Genomic DNA, 22,790 nt, shown 5'->3' with positions numbered 1-22,790 from the left:
ACTCCCTACATTTGAACACAAATATCTGTACTTTCTACTCCTTACATTTTCCAAACAGACTCATTTCTTCAGTGTTAATGCAAGATGAAACCAATGTTAAAAAAAAATGTATAAGACAGAAACAACATAGGACATAAGGACATAACAAGAAGAAAACAGTGTAAAAGACAGGACAACACGAAAAGAATGTAAGATGAAAATGATGGAAACAGCATAACAAAATGAAAATAATGTAAAAGGTGTAAGACATAAGACGAAAATGATGTAACAGTGCAAAACAAGATGTAAATTACGTCAAAGATGTAACAAAACAAATATGATATAACAAAAATTACACTGAAGATGTTACAAGATGACAATGATGTAACAATACATAACAAAATTACATAAATGATATAACAAAACGAATACGACATGATTAGACAAAAATGAAATAAACGTCGTGACAACACGCAACAACATAACAAGATGAAAATTATGCAAAATATGTAAACAAGGCGACAGTGACATAACAATACATAACAAAACTGCAGTGACGTAAAAGGCATAACAAGATTATAATGACATACAAGACAAAAACAACATAACAATAAATAACAAGGCAAAAATGATGTAACAGACGTGACAAGACAATGTCATACAAAGGTGTAAATGACGTAAAAGATATAACACAACGAATACAACGTAACAAGATGGTTATGGCGTAAAATACATAATACAATACATTACAATATATAAATATACAAATACAATACATTTGTTATAATATGATAACGAAAACAAAGTAATAATACGTGAAAAGGCAAAAATGTGGTAAAATATGTAACAAGACGAAAATGACATAACAAGCCAAAAATTATTAAGTAACAAAATGAAATTGACACAAAAGACGTAAAAAGATGACAATGACAAGATGAAAACGACATGATGTAAAAGACATGACAAGACGGCAATGACATACAAATGCGAAAATGACATAAAAGATACATAACGAAAAATTATGTAAAAGATGTAACAAGGCGGCAACAACGTAACAAGATGAAAATGACTCAAAAGACGTGATGAGACGACTACGACATAACAAGATGAAAATGACATAACAATACATAACAAGTAACATGACAGATTTGATGTATTAAGACAAAAATTATAGAAAAGATGTAACAACAATGGCATAACAAGATGAAAACTACAGAACTACATAACACTCAACAAGATGAAAGTGAGGTGAAAGACGTAACAAGACAAGATAAAAATAACGTAAAACACATAACAAGATGAGAGAGACCAGACCATTGTGAAAAGTTGAGGTTCAGTCAGCTTTGCACAGAAACAATCAGTAGAAATGTTCTCCAGAGAGCAACTTTTTACTTTTACACTTTGAGTACATTTCAGAGCCTGAACTTTTTCACTTTTACTGCAGTAAAGAAGTTGAATCAGTACTTCTACTTTTATCAAAGACTTTTGTTACACATGTATCTGTACTTCTACTTGAGTAGAGAATGTGTGTACTTTTGCCAACTCTTTTGAATAAACAAAATTGAATATTACAGAAAGAGAGGGAGACTCCAGCAGAGTCCACCTTAAGTTTTCATCAACCAGAACATGCCCTTTGTCCTCTCTTTGTCTCGCTTTTACTTCCTCTCACACTATCAAGAAACATGCAGGCACCTAGTGTGTGACATGGAGTGAGCACTCAAAACAAGTTACATGTAGGGCCTGGACTTTTGGGGCCGATGCCAATATGATTATGAATATTAATATATCGTCTGATATACAGGATACAAAATAAATAACACAAGTTTTTGCAATCTCTCAAAATTGGTTTACACTGACAAAGATATGTACCTCAGGCAGGTTATTTTGCTGTTTAACAATAAATCTTACTGTTCAAATGGATATCAGGGCACTGAAACAGCAAACTTTCACTGATTCTTTGAATAATTATAAATAACTCAATTTAAGAAAAACACACATAGCAAAAGTTATGTATCTATTAAACTCGAATTAAGAAAATGTGTCAAATATGAACAAATGCTGCATATAAAGCATGAAAATAAAAACAACCCACATTATTCAGTTTAAAGGTACATGCTTGAATGAACAATGCAGTCCATAGTGAAAGACAAGTCTTCACATTTCTGAGAGTTTGAAGTACATCATTAGTGAGAAATTATATAACATTATGTGCATGGATCCAAGGCTGGATTACCCAGTGGGTGAAGCGGGAAACTGCGCCAGGAGGCTGGACCCTCAGTGTCCCTGAGGGCCCCAGTGTGTCTGTGTAGCAATTACTTTGCCATGATTTGGTTAGTTTCAAATTTGATTGTCATTATCGACCACTAACGCGCAACAAAGACTGAAATCTTAAGAGCTTTAAAGTCGTACTGAACTTAGTGTGTGAGGAAATACAAAGATACTGCATTTTTTTTTACATTTTTCAAAGACAATATTTGGACATATTAGTGGCAACATTGTCTGAACATCTAGCTTCTGAGTGTGTGTTTCCTGTGGCATCAGCTGACTGAGAGACAGTGTTGCTGGGAGAAACACTTCTGCAGGACAGTACTAAGTCATACTCTACAGAATACTGACACTGAAACATTTTCAACAAGCCCAACAAGTTCAACACGTAGGAGCTGAAGTTGGTGTTCAACTAAGAACCTGGGAGCTAATATCAGCTAACTTTGTGGATCTCCTGAGCTTGTGGTTGCATCATGAGAAGTCGTGTACGTGATATGCTTGGCATTCAAGTGGTTAAGTTGTGAGATCATTGCTGCTAAAAGGCATGGGTGCCAAAACCTCTGGCATCTAGAATCCACTGAGACTAACAACTTAGCAAGCAGGTAACATGATGCAGGAAATACAGAGGCATAATGAAAAGATGAGGCCCTTGAAAATATCAACATTTTCCTCTGGATATACAAAGAAAAACACACTACTAAAATTATAGTGTCTTGACCTGCCATTTCTGAAAATGTCACCAAACACGTCACAATTCACATCATGAATTCAGAGAAAATTTTTCATTTTGGAGGTTGGAAATACCACAACAGGGGGGCGTTGACACTGACACTGGCTGACAGTAGCTAGTGTTAGCCGTCTTTCTTTTGGGTTCAGCTGTGATGAAAAATTACCAGGTTGTCAAAAGTCTCGTGACCTCAGCATTTGTTCACAGAGTATCACAGAGTAAAGCAGAGAGTGCTACAATAACAAATGGTGAACCACTAAAGTCGCCCAGTAAAGTGTTTATTGTAATTTAAATGACTGAACAAACTGTCCAAACAGATATTACCAAATTAAAGTACCAACAACTGATATTTGCAACCAACAATTCACACTCTCTGGAGAACATCAAGTATATATGAATCCATCCTGGTCTGGACCTTGGAAGTCCAGATGAAACAGTGTTCCTTGAGTCCCTAGCTTCAGTATCATGACGCATTTCCGAGTAAAACAAATGCTACATAATGCTGGGAGGAATTTAACTGGGACATTGAAAAGTGTGCGTGTCATAACCCAGCATACCATGCTGTTGCTTACTAAGGAATCTTAAAAAAGTCGAAGGTTGATTTATGGGTGGTTATCATGATATTATTGGTTGAAATTAGGCTTGCCATCATCAATCACAGCTTTATTTCTACAGCAACATATTGCATATTCTGTGACATCATTACATGGCCTATAATACATATAAAGTAGGGCTAGACCGATATACTGGACAACTGATATATTGGGCCGATATTTGCCTTTCATAGCAATATCAGTCTATAACTATATCATAATATATGTTGTCTGATATGAGTGTGATATGAAAACTTTCTTTTTTAACAGAACACAATTCAGTTTGTGTTTATTTGTTAGCTTTATACGCATCTTTTTATTTATATTTGATCAATTAATTCAGGTTTAACATATTTTTGCTCTATTTGTGTTTTATTATTATTATTATTATATTATTATATATAATTATTAGTGAAAGTTTACCGTTTTAGGGTCATTTTGTGCAATAAAATTTATTGTTAAACGAAAAAAAAAACAAACATCCTGCCTCAATTACATACCTTTGTCACAATTGTGACAGTTTTGTGTGCGACAGCTTTAACATATGATTTCCTTTGCTGTGAGGATCTCCTTTATGTGACCACCTCTGAGACAGTCATTTCTTTTGGGCCAGTAGGGGGATCTGTGGTGTCTTGGTGACTTTTTGCCATAGTCTTACTCTAGTTTTATCCAAAGATTTTTAGGGGGATAAAAATGACCAAAAAGACTTGTGGTTAAAAAGGGAAGAAGATCTACTGGAACAGTGTGTGTTTGGGGCTTTCAGTGGAGGGACTGCAGTGTACCAAGTGCAACAAAACCCAGTGAAATGAAGAGGGGAGTATTTTGGGCTCGTCTCTATGAGGGAGAGGGCATCTCTGTGAGAGAAAGGAAGGTTGTGTATTTTTAGCCAATCGGCTCAAGTGATGCTGTTTATTCTGTCCGTGTTATGCGTGTGTGTATGTGAAGACTGTGGGACACACTGTATGGTCTTTTCATAGTTGGTGACAGATAGACAGTAAGAAAAAGAGAGCATGGGAGGTCTGTGAGCTCTTTATAGTATATAGAGGACAGTTGATCCTTTAAGATAGAGCAGGCGTTGAGTGGTGTGTGTTAGGGTGGAACGAGTCATTCTGCCCAGCCAGCAGGATAATGGAGAAACTATGTAGTCAGCCTGAGTGTGAAAGGTGCATTGTGTTTTTGGAGGTTGAGCATTTGTGTGTGTGGAAACGTCAGGATATCCTGCTCTTGCTCTTGTGGACAGACAAACACAAACTGATGAACTTTACAACAATATGTGAAACTAGACTAGACTAATACACCACAATTATATTATACTTTTATTACAATATGACTCATGTAGTGCACTTTTGGCTGATTAAATATTTAGTCTTGGTTGACTATGGGAAGACTTTAACCTTTACTTTACTTTAAATGACATTTATTGATCTGATTCCATCTAAATACACAAGACAAAATGTAATTAATATTAATAATACAAGTAGTATTAAAGTTGTATTAAAATATTAAAGGAGCTGGAGATGAGAAAATCTATATCAATGTCATGTCTGTGTCTGAAGAGAATCAATTTTCCACATCAAAGTGTGTTTACAGGGGTTGTGGAGATTTTTTTACTGCCACTGATTAAAGGGACGTATAGAGATAAAGCTGTATTAATAAACAGCCAATCAGTGGATGGTGGAGAGGCGAGGTGGTAAATATTCTTCAGCTAAAATGATCATTGGATGATAGGGAAGTCCTCACACAGAGGCCTGTATAATCATTGGATAATACAAGTTGAGAGGTGGAGCCTCAGGCGTGATGGAAAGTTGTATGAAACCTTTGTGTCTGGGCCGCACCTCTTGTGTGTACCTGTGTGTGACGGCTACCTCGCTCAACTGCTGGGGCTCGCACCCATGTGGGTCACACAGACTGCATTGCTACTGCAGTGCTGCTACATCGAGTTTATGAAGAGAAGTGAAGGGCTGTAATCAAAAAGCTGTCTGTGATTTTTGTTTACCCTAGTTCAGAAAGAGAAAGAAAAAGAGGACCCTGGAAAAATACTGTCCATGACCCGATTTTGTCACTTCTGTGGCATATTGTGCAGATATAGGCAGTGAAATTGGAACAAAAGTTGTCATGTTTCTGGAATGATGTTGATATGACTGTCAACAGATCATGTTCACTGTCTATTTTGGCTGAGATGAGGGGAGTCATTGAATCTCTAGTTCTAGTGTGGCTGCAGCCGTGGGTTGTTTTGCAGCTTTAAACTCATATAAGGCTTTTCACAGTGCATACTCTTAGACCAAGGCTATCCTTAGCCCTGGGTTAAGAGTTGACCCTGGGATAATTTAGCCTCTTTTCATACTCACATTGTTAACCCAGGGCTATATGATTCACACTGCCCGTCCTCTAGCCCTGGGTGAAATGTCAGTTCATACAGCAACTCATTTAAATGTTTTAGAGTATTCCTTGACTAATCCTCCAATCTTTTAGCCCCTTTTCACACTGGCTGCTTTAAGCCCTGAGCTTAGTCAATTTTCAGTCCATACAATCTGTTCCCATGTTTCCAAAATCATTGATAATTGATTTGTTTGCACAAGATGAGTGTATATGCAGAGAACCAGCACAACAGACCAGCCTACGTTGAATGCATAGGTAGACTATAAACATGCGCTACAGCCCATCTTAGTCCACGTATACCTGATATGCATAAAGACACACAAATCATTTAACAATACCATTAGCTATCCTCTAAATAAAATAGAGCCATGTGCTAGCTGTTTATTTACCTTGCAAGGTGGTTGGATTTGTGAGATGACAAGATCACCACCAAATTCATCTGCATCAAAAGTGGTTACCTCTAATCAGCATCCTAGGAGGGACTACTGGCAGTTACAGCCATGGTTTTAGGTGTGACAATAGTTAGAAAAGTCCATGGAGGCGACTCGTATCGAACAAACAACGGCAGCTCCTGAAGAGGTTAGCATAGATACTGTGATAGCAACAATTATATCAGAACTGGAGAGTATTTCTTCATTTAAAGAAGAGCAAAGAAGTTAGCCCATGTTAGATGTGATAGACAGATGGTCCATACAATCACCTGAGAAGTATTTTTTGAAAGTGCCTGTCCTTTTCCATATAGTTTCTAAGGACGACTTCCCAGCTGGTTCTGCACAACATTCATTGTTTCACTTTACTATCAATGAAGGAAACACTGCAACAAATTCTAAGTATGAAAATATAATAGTAGAAAATATAATAGTATTAATGATCGCTCCAAGAGAAAGGCACCATCAATCCAAAACCATCAGTATCAGCAGCTCATCTGTGTCAAACTGTGGTGTGAACTGTGGTGCAGCTGAAAATGAGAGTGCACGAGATAAAGGTTTATAAATACATATCCTGCATTCTATGTGAACAGCACAGAGGTCTGTGTGAGCTTCAGTCCACATACATGAGTTTTACTCTGTGACTCACTGAAGTGACTCAGACTGAGCTGACATGTCCTCTGCAGCGAGTCCAGCTCAGCAGCTCTGCTGTCTGAAGCCTCCGGGCCTCTCCGAGGACTTCTCCTTTATATCTTCTCTCTCAGGCGCACTGCACTGGCCACTTGTGCTCTAATGGCCAGTGTGTGTCCTTACATGTGGATTTCACTCAGTACACTGCCCTCACACACTCACCCAGCCGAGGGACGGGCACAGTGACAGAGGACACAAAGACGATAAGAAGGAGGATGGACAGAGGGCATGTTTGTGTTTTCGGACAGACACTTTTATGAACTGTATCCGACATTGTGTAACTCTATAATCCTACTACTGAATAACCAAATAAGCAATCAGGTCTGATCAAAATGTTACATTACATATAACAAATTCAAGTTAAAGGCCCTCCAAAGTGGCTTCAAACACCATCAAAGGTTATGTCTAAAGCTACAGAGTGGAGGTTATAGAAAGATTGGATCATGGTTAAAATAAATGCACACTGACTGTTGGTGAAGGTGACTGGATGGATGCATGGTGAAAGCAGCTTCAGGATGTGTTCAGGTAGTACTGCTGTTGTTTCTATAGTTCAATACACAGCAAGTTCTGAGCACAGAACACGGGAAAAAAAGACTTGAGACTAAAAAACACAGCCGAAATGTATTTCGTGCAGACGAGGTGTTCGGCCAACCGTCTTTCGTCCTCCTGGGATGCCTCCTGCTTCCCCCGAGTGTAATTTCCAGCTGTTTTAAGTGATGTGCATGTAATTTCCATACTCTGCGCTCTGATTGGGTGATTTTTGTTTCATGTTGCCACTTTGGTTTGACCGATGGATGATGTCATCATCTGGCATGATGGCTGACAGTCATTGGCCACTGAGACCTCCACCATTGTAACATCATGATTTAAAAGCCTGCTGTATCTGAGATAGTGTGTCCCCTCAGAGCTGCCATAGAGTTCAACAGAATTGCACTATGTCTTCATATCGTGCTTATTATTTTATTTACATGACTAAGTTCCAGACATGGTGGATAGTTAAAGACCCTTTTAGACCCCTACAATGATACCATCATCCTTTGTGATATTTCTTTGTTGACATCCTCATATGCCAATTCAACAGACATTGCTCAACCCTAGATGTCACTATCTTTGCCACTATTGTTGCACAACTGTATCATGAACCATGATAGTGAACAACCTGTTTCCAAAGAATATTTTCCATTACCATTTATTTCCTCCTTTTTGTTTTTTTCAAGTTGAGTTGATATATGCATCTCAACTCTTCCACTTGTTGCTGAGTCTTTGTGTATGGATCCAGCATGGGGCCAGGCCATTGTTCTGATGGCCCATTATTCCTTAACTCCAGTGGCTCTAGAAATGTCCCATTATACTGAAAGCCCAATTTTCCAACAGTCCAACAAATGTCTGTTGCTCCAAAGGCCGATTGCTTTGAAAATACACACTTTCCCTGTACTTGTTAATTCAGTGGCTGCCAGCCAAGTCCATGCTGCTGAACCAGCAGGGGTTTTGCCCTTAATAGTCTATCTTTCTGGCTTTACACCAAATGACATTTCAGGTGATTTTACTGTTGCTGACAAATTTCCAGTGTTGGAATAAAATTCTGTGAGTTCTACCCGGCATGCCCCTGTCACCTGAGTCATTAGATGTAAGCAGTGATATAACACACACGGAAATGTTGATTAAATCTATACAATGAAAATTAGGGTTAGGAGTAGGGTTACCCAAACTTAACAACTGCAGGGAGAGTGTGTATTTTTGGAGCAGGAGACCTTCAGAGCAGTGGGAGTTTGTTCTCAGGATAACGGGCTGTAGGAAAAATGGGCTTTTGGTCCATGGGGACATTTTTCGGATTATCAGGGTTTTGGAATAATGGGCCGTCGGAAGAATGATATAGTACCACTACCAGGGAGACTGAGGTTCAATTCATAATGATGGGTTTCCTGACCCCTTCTTTAGTCTTTGAATCTGTCTATGTGAATGTAGGCTAAGACATTTTGCAGCACTACCAAGCACATGATATGCAGTACTTGTGATTCCACAAGCAGCACCACAGGGCAGTCTATTTTTGACGGATGCCACGTCAATCTGGACAGAGCAGAAAGAGCGGGCAAGAAGTCAGACACAGAAAAATCATGGAGAATCTGGTCAGTTTTCAAAATAAAATACCCCATGTATACTCATGATCATAAAAGCAGACAAAAAAAGAAACTATTTAACTATGTCGCCTTCTTATCCGTGGTAGAAGCACAAAAGACAAAGAGAGAGCAACAAATCAAGAAAATCTGAGCGAGTCAGCTGTGTGGAGAACGATTCAAAACCATGGCGCAGATGTTCTGCGCCCAGTGGAATAAACTGGTTAGAAAGAACAGTCATTATTCACATGGTCACAAGAGGTCCTATAATAAGGACAACAAGCCTGACAAATGGTATAATTTTCATGCAGCCATACAGAGTGCAGTGTAGCCTGGCTACAACTTTAGGGAGATCATCTATGTTTTGTTTTAGGCCTGTCAATAGAAATACAAGTGTGTGGGTCTTTGGTAAATATTTTTAAGAATATATTTTCAACAACATGTGTATGGTAAAGATACTCAACACACTTTCACAATAAGCAGTAATCACGCAATAATATCCTGCCTTTGTGCTTGTTTGATACGTGTTTTTAATGTGATCAGGTTTGTTATTGAGTTCAAACCATAGAGCCACAAACACACTCCAGAAACATTATGAAGTGAGACACAAAAGCACTGTAGGGCTATTCTTACATCCGGGCCTGTAATCGACATCCCAGCACCAGACCTGACTGTTATCAGCTCGCAGCAGAGGAGGGGGGGGTGGAAGGGGAGGGGCGGGGGGGGGACAAAAGAGAGAGAGAAGCGGGAGGCGGCAGTGACAAATTACAATGACAATTCCCCATTCCTGCACGCTTCTCAAATGTTTTCATGTCACAGGCAGATCCGTTTGATCACATTTAGTTCAGGTCCCGTCTGACAAGATTTCAGCTGCCGTAGATTTGGTCTTTGTGTAGCTGTGTGGACACAGCAGAGAGTGAAATGTACTGTTACAATAGTCTTTTTTTTATTCAGGGAACATTATATTTTCTACAGAAAAGTATTAGGACCAGGAATAAGGAGGAAATTTTAGAGGAGGAAGACTTTTTTTAAAAAAAAAAATTTGCATTTTGAAAATAAAGTTTTTGGCCAGACAATAGAAAATATAAATCAGAAGGGGAAGACTTTTTTTGTTCTTTATTCATTCTTTGATTTATTTGTGACATTCTGACTTCATTTACAACATTTAGATTTTAATTTTGACATTTATACTCAACGTTTCGACGTCATTTTGGTCATTTCAGCTTTACTCTCGACATTTCAATTTCTGTTATGATATCTCAACTGTATTTTCAGCATTTTGGCTTTGTTCTTGACATTTAGACTTTACTCTTGACTTTTCATATTTTATTTTTAAAATTTCAATTTGTTTCTTGTCATTTTGACTTTATTTTCAACATTTTGATTTTATTTTCAATATATAGGCTTTACTTTTGATGTTTTTGAATTTATTCTTGACATTTTGACATTTCAGCTTTATTCTTGACATTTCAACTTTAGTGTCAGCAGTTTGACTTTATTCTCAATATTTTGACTTAATTTTCCGTATATTTTGCTGCAGTAAACCTAAATAAATCACATTTTCCCTAAATGACATAACCAACAAATTACTTTGAACATTTTTTTATGTACTTGTAGTAAACTTTGTTTTTTAGTCATGCTAAAGGTGCAGCTCCAGGGATGATGAAGGTGGTCATCAACTTTGATTTTACATAAATACAGACAGTTTGATGTTATAACATGAAAGGATGTGTTTCACGCTACAACAAGTTAGTTTCACATTATTACAACATACAAAATCGTCACGTTGTAACATGAAATTTGTTGTGACAATATACACAATAATTATCTTTAATGTGAAATTAAATGTTATAAAGTGATACTGATCCATTTTTATTTTTCTGGTGTGGCAGCAATTTGAACTCGGATGGTCAGATTAAGATGCCTAAGTTATCTGGTTAAACTGCAATAATTTATCCAGCAATAAGATCACATGCTTTTATAATATTCATCATTCAGTACACCTGTTACCTGCATCAGTTTTCACTAAGCTTCAGTCTGTCCCACTTGTTTGTCTTTATTAAAGCAGAGGAGCTGTTTTCAGGATCCACCCATTAAAGTTCCAGTACAATATTTTTCTGCCACGTGAACCGCCGTGCCTCAGAGAGACGAACATGCAGACATTTGCGGCTGCAATGCCATTCAAGACAAGTTGCAGTAGTGACCACCGTTCACTTTCATTTTTAAAAATAGCGTGCACGGCTCAGCCTGACTGTATAATGCTCAGCTGCTTTGAATTGCACTGCTGCTTGACTGCTTTCTAATTAGAAGCGTCTGGTTTAAACTCTGTTTTCCTTCTTTTTGAACTGCATGCAGAGGACGAGTGGAAATGTTGGGAATGTTTTTAAATGGGCCTTCCACATCGGAGCCTTTAATATAAATTACTTTTGGTAAATGAACTGCAGTTTTGGTGGTGGTGAGCACTTCAGAGATATGTTTTACTCAAAAGATAAGAGCTGCAAACCTGCCTCATAAAAGTTAATTTTCAAGATGCTTAATTTCAGCAACACAACACATAATCCAAAAATATCAGCATCAGTGGTGTCCTGTCCGAAAATAGAAGAACCGAAGGACCGAAAGGAATGGAATGGGAATTATCTAATGTATGTAACTGCAGTTATGTCCACTATCTCCTTCAATGATCAGTGATAGCAAAGACAAACTAGCCTGTGGCACACACACACACACACACACACACACACACACACACACACATAGAGTCCATGTTTTAGCAGCTGCTCTTCATTGTTTGCCCATGAATTCATGCATTTAGACACAGTTCACCAAACAATATAGTGAAATGTGTGCTGTTGATTTAATGAGCGAGGAATGCAGTGGTGAAATGAAAACCATCCCAGCCCCTTGCTTGCTATTGTCTCACAGACAGTCAGACTTTATTTTGATCCACCTCAGTTTCCTTCAGAAATATTCAGTTTTTAGCATCAGAAGGTGCCTCAGCCAGACCATATATTTTTTGCCAGAAGAACACAGTCCTCCTCTTAGAAATAAAAAGTTGTTTTCAAAGCAACAAAACACACAGTCTATAAACCGAACCTGGTCTGATATGACACTTGAGACGCTGTGAAAGCCTCAGCAGCACAATTTGGGGGTGTCCCTGTAAAAACTATTTGTTACTTGCAATTGTATCTCAGATGTCTTTAAAAAGCATATGTTCTGTATTCAAAGTGCAAAATATTTATTCAAAAATATTAACACAAAAATGTGCTGTGGTGTTTCCTCTTATAGTGTAATTTAATACTTGGTTGCTTCTGGTAAGGCAGGTCCTAGTAACAGAGTCCAAGTTTCCCACAGTCCAATTTTTTCAAGGTTCTAGGTTCCCAGTGTCCTATGTTGCCAGGGTCTTAGGTTCCCAGTGTCCTAGGTTCCCAGGGTCCTGTTGCCAGAGTCCTGGATTCCCAGAGTCCTGGGTTCGCTAGCTCCAATGTTCCCAGGGTCCTAGGTTCACAAAGCCCTATGATCCCATTGTCCAAGGTTCCCAGTTCTTTATGTTCCCAGGGTCCTAGTTTAGCAATGCCTTGTGTTCCTAGAATCCTAGGTTCTGAAGCCCCTATGTTTCCAGGGTCCTAGGTTCCTGAGGTTCAATGTTCCCAAGGTTCTGTGTCCTCAGGGTCCTATGTTCACAAGGCCCTATGTTCTTAGGGTCCTATGTACTATGACCATGGACAATGGGAACATTTGAGATGAGGGAGATAGGACCCTTAGAACATCAATGACACCCATCCCGGTACAGTTAGTCAAAATCATGTTTATGTGACATCATAGTTGGGTGCAGTAGATGTGCAGCAGAGCACACTTCTGACCACAGCCAGTATCTGTGATGGGTGCGGTGGGTGAGGTGACATATTGAAACAGCTGCTTCTCAGCTCAGTGTCAAGTGTTAAAGCTTCTGCCTCAAGAGAATCTTTGGAAATTCTTCTTCAGAATTTTCCAACGCGTTCAGTATTGTCTTGATAATTGTTTAAATCATTAGTTATCTAGTATGTCCAGAATTAGTGTGTCCTTTACTGAAGGTCTGACATCATCAGCGTGCTGCCCCGCTGGGCTCATATATGACATCATCAGCGTGCTGCAGTCTGCATGGCTCACACCTACAGCGGCTGATTGTACCATCTGTGCTGTGACACACAACTCTGTGGGGATGGGCTGTGGGGTTGTGTGAAGCTTGTGGTGCGTTTGTGTACAAATGTAAGTGTGTGTATCTGGGTGTGTGTTGTTCAGCTCCGCTCTACTTCATTCAGCTGTATCAGAGCTTTAAATAGAACGATGAAAGCCTTCTTTTTGTGGTGTGTGTGTGTGTGTGTGTGTGTGTGTGTTTGCTCCTGACCTGATAATAGGTTTCCTCTAGAGTGCATCCCCCCAAGGGTCCTCCAAAGAGAACATGTTACGTGTGCGAGAGTGTGTGTGTATGTGTGTGTGTGTGTGTGTGTGTGTGTGTGTGTGTGTGTGTGTGTGTGTGTGCAATACATCTGGCAGTAAAAGTAGGCAGTCTGATCTCTTGTGCTCTTTGATTTTACTCTCCACATGTAAGTAGTTCACATTAACACACCTGCACTCATCCACACCTGCAGTGACCTCTCACTTCATCATTCTCACATTCAGCAGACAATGTGCTCACTCACTGAAAAGCATCACTGCTCTGACTTTTGCTATAGCATTTTATCATTTAACTGGTCATTTCACTCTTGTTCGATCTGGTTTCAACCATTTATTACACTGCACTCCCAGTGCATTTGAGCTAACCAGATGTGAAAAAACATGACCCCTGCCATGAAGTTTCTGGCTACTCATGAGTACCAGGAACTTTTAATGTAACAAAGAAGTTTAACAGGTTTAAACACCTCTTGTCACTGTGTCTGTAGTGCCTAACTGGCAACCATGGAAGCATTATGAGAACTAGATATTGAATGGTGCCTGTTTATTCCAGTGAAACTCGTTTTCTTTCTTCCTGGTTTGTTTCTGGTTTATAAATGGCTCTTTTCCATATACAGAGCTGTCCTGCATTTCCATTACAACACGGCTACCCGCCTGAAGGTGTGTCTTTTAACCAAAGACGAGCTTGAGGAGGCTCGAGTTGAGGAGTTGTAAAGTGGTGTATAAACCCTTCATACATGTCTCTGGGATAAACCCACCGTTTCCTTACTTTTTTCACAAGAAAAGTCCCATGTTGTTTTCTAATTTGAACACTTTTATAATGATGCAGCATAAACAGGAAATGTTTTCATTTGGGGGTTTCATCAGCAGTAACTTAGCTACAACCTCAACACAGCTGAAAGTGAATATGAAACGGTAAAATAAAGCAGACACCCGAAAGTACGAACAGCAGAACAGGAAGAGAAACTGCATTTCAAAGCAGAGATTCAGTTAGAAGCAACAGAAGAGACTTTTAAAAATGTCTTTCTCTCTGCTCACCTGCACACACATGACTTGAGAACCACAACACTCTCTTGTTCAAGGGGAAGAAAACAAGGGTCGTGATGGGTTACCAAGCATGACGTGACCACAGCCTACTTGGAGTTGACCGAGCTTTGGTCCTATTCCAGAGTATGTCCATCTTGGCTGCGGCTTGGTACAACAATGAAAATGGTAATGGAAATGCAAATCAGCACGGCACAACTTGACTCACCAAAAGTGCCAGTGGAAAAGCCCCAAAAGTCATATCACAAAGAGTGATAAAGGTGGAGGTGTCGACTCTATCCTTTTTGGCTGTAGTTCATTGGATCTGTTTAAACAGTGGTTATCATTGCTCATGCTTGCTATTTAGTTTCTGTATAGCAGTTATTCCCAGAGACTGGGTTGTGAAATTTGATTTGGGTCACCAAATGTATAATAATGAAGAAGGCTAAAATGTCAATGAGATGACCTGTTAACTCAGGTAAAATTCATTTATTTTTCATTTATAAAATATTTAACATGTGTATGTTTTCAATAACACATGTCAAATTAATCTAAGGTGATACAGAAATGGCAGTAAAGATGGTCAGGAATGTTCAAATGAATTTTTTCAGATTTATTGATAAGATCTATTATGAATTGGGTTGCAAACATTTAAAAATAATACTTTAGGAAACACTGCTCTATAGCAGTTAAAACAAATAAGGACAATGTTTAGATAAATAAATACAGAATTTCATTTCAGAATTTTTCAATATATTGCGACTGTATTAACTAGAGGTATCTTGAGTGGATATGTCCATAGAGAATAGCAAAATGGTCATTCAGCATACAGATGTTGTGGATTATTGTCTTAATTAGTGTACTGTTTTGTTTTGTTTTGTTTTTTTTATCATAGCAGATGGGGGTGTGGGAGTCTCATCTGCTCTCTACATGTGTTTCCATTTGACCAGAGTGCATGAAATTCTCCTGTGCAGTTCAAAAATGAGATCAGTAACACATGTTCTTTATTCAGTCTTGTCTGCAGCTCAATTAAAGCCTGTTTACTGGTAAAAGTCTTAATGTGAAAATTCTTGATTTTCACTTTATTGCCACAGATTCAAATGATAATTACAATACATTTTTGGCCTTAGATCAGATCTGAGCTCCTAGCATCTTGAGGATCTGATCTGTTTTAGGTGCAGATATCCAGTTCTGATTCATGCTTACTGTAGGTGCAAGCTGCTGGAATTTGACATGCTCAGCCAAAAGAAACACTGACGCACTGTGTTTGGAAATACAGAAGTTATTATTGTTCTTGTGTACCAGACTACAATCTACAGCATTCACAGAGACTCTTTACTGCTTGTGATCGCTCTGCTCAATGCTTAATTATTGCCCACATTGGAACAGTGACATCACATCCTTCTTCTGTGTAATTTTATTGGTTGGAGGGTCACAGAGCCACTCCCCTGACTTTAAACATGAAGTTCAGTTTACTTGTCATGGTTGGTACCAGTCTTTGAAAACTGTTGTATAATGTCTTCTGTGTCTCTGGAGAAGTTCTGTCAAGTTTGAGTAAATAACTGTAATGATGTCATCCTGATGTCATTAGGGTTATTTCCACCTGGAATTGAGATGAGAAAATTTATAGAAAAAAGCCTAGAGTTGAGGAATTTCAAAATTGTATGAGGCAATAAGTGAAAAGATGGGAACTGGTTTACTGCAAAAAAAATCATACTGGAATTCAGTGGAATCAACTAATCTTTTCTCTTGAAGTCAACATAAATATACAATATTACAATATAAAATTTATTTATTCAAGTTAATTAATCTTTTTAGTGTTAATTTTTAGAAGACCTAATACTAATAGATGTACGTTTTTCTAACTTAAAGTCTTCTGACTTGAAATGATGAGTTGAATGAATGAACTGTACAGAGTTCAATCAAATCATTAAATTAAGTGTCTAAAGAAACATGATCAGCATATTAGAAGACTTCCCAGCATGCATTGTTTGAGAGTTAAAACTCCTCTGAGATCCTTCATCTTTCAGACTCTGCCCCCTTACACTTTTTAATACATTCACTTATGTGCAGTTTCATATATTGTCTTTTCATCAGTGTTGGAACAAAGTGTCTCCAACAGGAGCAGCTGCAGCTGGAAGTTCTTTGTGTGAAATGAAGAACTGACTCTTTAAACTGAGAAAATGTCAAAAGAAAACAAATTGGTTTGTGATGTTCATCAGTGAGACTGAAGACTTGTTGGCAACTTAATATGTTCAGCTTGTTGAACATGTTTTCTCATGTACAACTGAATAAATGTCAAGTTTACTAAACTAAAAACTTTATTTCTTTTGAATAATTTACCTTGTTTTGACGTTTCAAGTTCAGTCAAAATAAATGTTTAAAGCAGCCCAGACAAACTTATTTAAACAAAGTTTATTTACGTTTATTTTCACAGTGTGTTATGGGAAATTTCAGTCTGTGCTGCTTCAGTGTTGACCATTCAATCCCCTAACTTCATGGAAGTGCAGCTTCACTAGAAAGAGTCTGATTAGGTCAACAGTAACCACCTTTAGTTCTCATAGCTTCTTATGAATGTTGCCCAAAATGCCAGCTAATGTTTTTGAGATCATGCAACAAAAGATCAACATTTCTTCAGCTACAAAGAATTAGTAGACCTCTGATGCCTCAACCTTATTGCCAGAAAAGAACATTGATATTAGATAACAATGCAAAACCCCAGATTATGATTCACGTTTTTTAAAGTAGCAATTGCACAATTTCACACGGTCTCACTGCCTGCCAAACTCCATTCACATTTTACTCAATTTAACCATTACAAACATTTACGTCTTCTACAGGATTATTAATGATTTCTTATGACTCCAAAACAGATACTTAATCATTCAGGGAACATTCGGTATTAATTTCAACACTAATTTAGTTGAAATGGGCAAACAAAAAGTTACTAGAAATTTCAAAGGAGGGACCATGGATGGAAATTTGTTGTCAGAGTAGAGTGTATTTCAACTTAACATGTTTTCTGTGATCTCTGATGGCATGTTGCAGTCATCTTACCATTTATTACAGTAAATATATTACAGATTTCTCCATTAACATCCAATACCACCATTGGCATTACTACAGTTGGTTGTGTGACTGAATTATATTATAGATCTCTGTTGCACATGCCATTACCACGCTTTCCAAGTGACTTAATGTGCCCATGATATAATATCCAACCTTCTAAGTCAAATCAAATCAGACACATGAGAGTTTAAATGTCGGCTGTAAACATAATCAATACAAATCATATTAAAACAGTGTAGATGACAGCAAATATCAATGCCAGATGGAGCACATGAATAGTGAAAGCTGTGTGTGTTAAATAGACTGTGACAAGGTATATTGGCGGCAGCGTGAAGTGTTTCCACAGTAGCAGCAGGTTTACTTCAGGTGAGTAAGCCGAGCTGGCAGCAACAGTCCAAGCAGGAGCCTACAAAGTAAATGACTCCTGATACCACTCACCATCTTGGCAACATTAAGCCTGGAGTGCTTGTTATGCATTTAGTTTGTGTGCAGGCGATGCACATGCATCAGTATAATACAAATATGTGGCAACAGCTAAATGGCATTCAGTGGTGGTAAATGTAACGCCCTCGAATAGCTCCGATGCTGTTTTGAATTAAATCGATGTAATCAGTCAAAGTTTTGTCAGGAAAGTACTGTAAACTCTGCCAGAGATGTGTGACAGGATGCAGAACAGGCCAGATAAGACTTCTCTGTGTGTGTATGTGTGTGTGTGTGGTGTGTGTGTGGTGTGAGGGCGTGCGCATGTGTGTGAGCTGGTGAGCGTGGTGAGTGGTGGTGGGGTTTAAATCCAGCAGATTAAGGCTGTTGTGTAATGGTATGTGGGCCGTGCTTTGTGAGATTGACATGTGCTCTCTGTGGGGATTGTATCAGTGGGTGAACTGGGGGGACGTCACTGCTCCTCTGACCGCCAGCTGTCTGTCTTAGAAGACTTAACATTTGTCGTCTCAGCAACTTTTTCCATTTCATTTGAATTACGTTGGAATTACACAAAGAGACAAATTGCCACAAGCACTTAATTTTTAGTATTCAAGAGCAAAATTGAGGCTGTGAATTTGCATAATGACTATCAGCAATAGAAAAGGTCACTCTTATTCAGGATATTTTTAGAGCAAACATTTTGGTGGATTGTGGTTTGAATTTAGCATGTTCAAAGATGAGCACAGTATTGAGCAACAATGAAAAAAAGCATAGTGTGTTTCACCCAGTCTTGAGAAGTGGGACAAATAATGTCCCACAAAAAAACTTAAAAATAAATTTCTAAACTTGCTCTGTGTTGGAAAACACACAACTACACAACTTAAATGCACTGTTATGAAATGTAATAAAGCCTTCAAAATCTGAAACTAACAACATCTACTGATACCATAGGTGTAAATTTTGATTTTCTTGTTATGTTTTTTAACAAAATATGATTACCTTAAGGACTCCTGTCTCAGTTCCTGGTTTTGAATACTGCTCAAACACTGGTAAACTTTCTATTTTGATCATTTCATTAAATTTCATTTAAGTAAATAATTTCATTAAATGGCATCTCTGTTCTACATCATAGCTAAATAAGAATTATGGCTCAGAAATGTGTATTTTGATTAACATTAAGAGCAACTTTAGAAAATAAAATTGCTACTTACTATGACTATGCTGTGAAATTAAACGATTAAATGTTTTGTGTAAGCACTTGGAGGTTAGCTTGTTACAAGGTTTCATTGCCAAGAGAATCAGCCAACCCCCCCCCCCCCCCCCCCCCCCCCACCCCCCCCACCCCCGACAATACAGCTTTGTCCGGATTCTCAAGAATGAGTGAACTATTAAGTAATTTTTACTTGGAAAGTCTTACAAACAAAGGTAAAAACAAAGGACACAGAAAAAGGATGTGCAGGATGTGCACAACCTTGTAAATTGACAATAATAAGCGATGACGAGTCCTCCACTGTAAGTTGCTGTTTATAAATGTCAGTTGTCTGTCAATGTAAAGTTCAGTCTGTTATCCTGAAAACAAAAGCTCACTGCTCTGAAATAACACACTCTGGATGATGAGTGGCTGCCTGTCTCACTGCTGCCAAACTCTAGACAAAACAGACATTTGCTCATTCAGCTAACGTTCAGCATTAATTAGACCTCTGATTAAAGTGAAACTGCCTTACAAAACAGTTATTCTGGACACCTTGGCTGCAGCGTTCATGTCAAGTGAAGCGAGTACTTCAACTTCACATGTTTCCTTGATCTCACATACTGACACATTGTGCTCATTTATGATTTATTACAGTAAATACAGTTCAGATTTCTCCTTTATATACTCAAAAATCATGTGAGAAAATGTCTCAATAAACTTTATACAGCATTGTCATTTGTAACACCCCATGGGCGTGTCTGTTTTAAGAGACAACACTCCTCTGAGTTTGTGATGTAGAGTGGTTTGACAAACTGCCACCTGGTGTAACTTTCCTGAACTTTGGTGAAACTTGTTCATGAGCTCTGTAGAGTACATGAAGTCACAGAGATGTGTGTGTGGTGGTCCTGCTGTGCTGCGGGCGAGTGACACTGATGTGAGGTGATAGTTCTGTAAAGTAGAGCCTCTCTCTGAAGCCACACAGCTCTAATTCAATCAGCAATTTACATGTGATCGGGCCGGGACAGTCATCCCTGCAGAGAAGTTCCAACACGCCTGGACCACTGATGCTGAGGTCACGTGCTGTCTCACACACACACACACGTAGGGAGCTGTGTGTGTGTGTGTGTTTCAAGTGTGTGTGTATGAAAGCTACATATCTTGGCACTATCTTGTCATCCACCACGTGTACACAAACTCTTCCTTACATGTTTCCCCTTCATTGTGAGTAAATATGAGTCTTTAACTTCCCTCAGCAGTAAACAGTCAGCTCGCCCTCTAGTGGTCAGTTGTCACCACTGCATGTTCCCCGTAGCTTCAGTGAGGATTAGATGGATTAGATATTTAGCGAAATCTCCCCATGCTGCTGTAAATAGACAGATGGGTGTGTCCCCCACCCTCCCCCATCATGCAAACACACACACACACACACACACACACACACACACACTCACCAGCCTCTCTGTTGCCATGCCAGGCCACAACATGACAGAACACTACAGAACAGAGACAGATGTTTCTCTATTTAAGACTTTAATTCCAAAATAAGAGTATCCACAGACTGAAAGATTATTTATTTTTTTATGCCACTAATTTTTCTTTTTATTCGTGGAAAATATGTTTTTATTTGTTGATATCATGCTGAATAGTCTCAGTGACCAGTGACTCCATTGATAAAAGACAACAAGAGCAAACAAATTATTCTCTGCAAAAGCAATCATAGCATATTATTATTTTACTTTCAAGTTATTATCATGTTATTGTTGTGTCATTAAACATACGATATGATACGGTACAATGCGATGCAACATGATATAATAATTTATTGTCCCCATGGGGAAATTTGTCTTGGACTCACGTGCTGCACACAAACATGTCTCCTCAGTTGCGCTAAATCAAACAACATAATAAATTGCACATAATCCACATTGCACATTCCAACATATTGCATATACAAAGAACATAACAAATATTGCACATATCCTGTGGTAAAAACACCATGAAACTATTGCACAATCCCTGCAGCCTCAAACAGCATTATTTAAAAGCTTAATGGAGGTAGGAACAAATGATTTTTTTAAACCGGTTAAGTTAACAGTGGGGAACTCTATCGTTTGCCAGAGGGAAAGAGCTCGTATGAATGTTTTGCATTATAATGACAACTTAGACTATTAGAATGTGATAATTAATATTTTCATAATGTCACCTTATAACAGTATCAGTCATATTCTATACTGAATCTTTTTGTGGTAACAAATTATCATGTTATCATGAAACCTTGTTATACTGTAAATCAGAAGAGTTTTTGTATGGTGTTATAGTATGATTATTTCTGGCTATAACGTGAGAAACATCTTGTTATAAGGATCAACATTTCAAGTCAGAGCATGATTCTGAGCAGTATTCTTTTTTTCCAGTGTGGCAGCAATATGCTGCTATGTATATAAACTGTTCACAAAAACCTTCTAGTTGTTAGAAATTGTGAATTAAGCCACATGGTTCCCATGGTGCAAAAATGGCTACAAATATACAATTTATGAAAGTTTAGAGTAAAATTCAACATTAACTAGGGTTGTGAAATTAATCACGAAATTATTGAGATCGCAATAAGGCCAATTAAGGGCAACATCCAAATCGCAGAACCAGAACTAAATTGCATTTTTTTTGTAATAGAAAATATGAGTACATTTTGTTCTCCAGATGAAAGAAAACATGCTTGTTTCGTACAGACCCCCCAAAAATATCACTGCAAAGGACTCACAACCTTGGCACATAAAGCGTTTGCTATACTAATGGAGCCACTTGGCCACCAACCTCATAATTTTCAGTGGCTTGTGTTTGGTCTGGGCTGCTTTTCTTTGTGCCGCTAAAGCAGTGCACACTGTGTTGCACATAGCTTGGCGAGCTTGAACCCCACCATGTTGAAGTTTGTGTGCAAGCTTGCACTGAACCCAGCAGTCTGAAAGGGCTTTAGCACATAACCTGACATACCAGATGGTTTGTTACACAGAAACATCTGTGAAGATGTCCTTAGAAACCGTTTGGAAAAGGGTAAGTACTTTCAACCATGAACACATCTGTCTATCATGTCTAGCATGAATTATGTTCAACCAATCAGAGTGAAAACATGGAGAAAAACCTTCAGTGTTGTTCTTTGCTCTTCTTTCAGTGAAGAAATACTCTCCAGTTCTGATATAACTGATATTATCACAGTATCTACACTAACCTCTTCAGGAGCCGCAATTGGTTGTTTGAGATGGGTTGCTTCCATGGACGTCTCTCACTGTCATCACACATAAAACTACGCTCATAGTTGCCAGTAGTTCCTCCTTGGACACTGATTGACTGCTTTTGGTGCGGACACAAATGGACAACTTGAAGCCTGGAAAGATGGATTCTCGTGTGATCTTGCAAATCCAGCTGCCTCGCAAGATAAAGAAAATAAAGCCTTTCTTACATTACTGTTGGCTAAATCTGGTGTGA

At 38.4% G+C, this 22,790-nt stretch overlaps 1 protein-coding gene across 1 annotated transcript in view; it reads left to right on the top strand.

Moving 5' to 3' along the window:
* LOC146312467 (rho GTPase-activating protein 23-like) overlaps nt 1-22,790 on the top strand; it is an 85,775-nt gene that overhangs the window by 715 nt on the left and 62,270 nt on the right. The gene's annotated exons all lie outside the window — the stretch shown is intronic.

Source organism: Lutjanus erythropterus, chromosome 17 (genome assembly GCF_056507025.1).
Source record: "Lutjanus erythropterus isolate fLutEry1 chromosome 17, fLutEry1.hap2, whole genome shotgun sequence".
Lineage (NCBI taxonomy): Eukaryota > Metazoa > Chordata > Actinopteri > Lutjaniformes > Lutjanidae > Lutjanus > Lutjanus erythropterus.
Note: the sequence above shows the minus strand (reverse complement) of the source record. Positions and strands in the feature narration are given on the sequence as shown.